Below are 1,287 nucleotides of genomic sequence, written 5' to 3'. Positions count from 1 at the left end.
TACAGATCTTAGCTGGCACTACAGTTTATTTTTTGTGTTCTATAGAAAACCTATAATTGTCTTCCCTGAAGTGATTTTTTTTATATAAATATCTGGAGTTTTAATTTAAACTGATAAATTATGTCTATTTGTAATTTGAAAATCCCTTCAAATCTAGCATTACTTTACCTGAAAGATACTTTTGGTGTTTCAGTATGTCAGACTTCATCAGGGGCCACCAACACACAGTATAATTACCTTAAACGTATGTTTTATTTTTGCTAGATATCCTTTTCCCACAGATCTGGTTGACTACACATTTGAGAAAAAAATATCAACCCATTGTTTAGTTGAGCTGGGAACAGTGGTACATTTATTTTCTTTCTACATTTTTGTTTGGCTTTTTTTCTAATTTTTCACTATTTAGCAGTGTTGTACAAATGATTGGTTCCTGCCTAGTACCTGATTCTCCTAGGGTAGACTCTGTCCATCATAAACCTTAACTGCATTTAGAGGAATTTGGTAATGGAAAGCAGGAATAATTGTAAGTCTTTATGATTATTGGCATTTCCTAATACTTGATCCTTAATCAGACAGGAAAAAGTGACATGTCTATGACATACTTTATTTACAGTAAACTATGTTAGAGTTCTGTTCATGGGTAATCCTTCATAAGCACAGTGATTGAAGGTCATTTTCACATCTGGTTTGCTGCTTTCATAATCTTGAACAAATTATGATTTGTTTTCTCACTGGAGAGGAGTATCTGTTGCATTGAATTCCCTATAACCAGTCCTTTTTTTAGAGAAATGTCTCGATACAAACTAGTCTTTTTTTTAGACAAACATATTGGTACATTTCAAAAGTTTAGCATACTGTTTTCATGAGTTTTGATAATTAAGATGAAACTAATGTAAGCATGAATTTGACAGTGCAAAATGCATTTCTAACTTTATCTGTGTCTATCCTGAGCAGAGGCTGATAGTTCTGGATCCACACTGGTTACACATCCCAGCATTGGAACATTAGAACAGTTATGGTAAGAAATGGCCATTCAACTTAAGCTTGTACATTCATTCCCTGTGTCAGGGCTCATTACCTGATGAAAAACCTTGTAATATTTGTGCAGAATCCGCCCTTGACAAGTTTCCAGGTTTTTCCCCATATTCTTGTTGCAGAAATTGTTGCCTCTTGGCCCGGGAATCAGCCTAGTTCTTCTCTAGACTTTTTCTAGTACTGTCTTCTATCCCGGCCCCCCGTAAAATGGATGCCAAAACTGCCTCGCCAGTGTGTTATATAACTTAAGCA

Source organism: Erpetoichthys calabaricus, chromosome 14 (assembly GCF_900747795.2).
Source record: "Erpetoichthys calabaricus chromosome 14, fErpCal1.3, whole genome shotgun sequence".
NCBI lineage: Eukaryota > Metazoa > Chordata > Cladistia > Polypteriformes > Polypteridae > Erpetoichthys > Erpetoichthys calabaricus.
The sequence above is the reverse complement of the archived record's forward strand: the minus strand, read 5'-3'. Positions refer to the sequence as shown.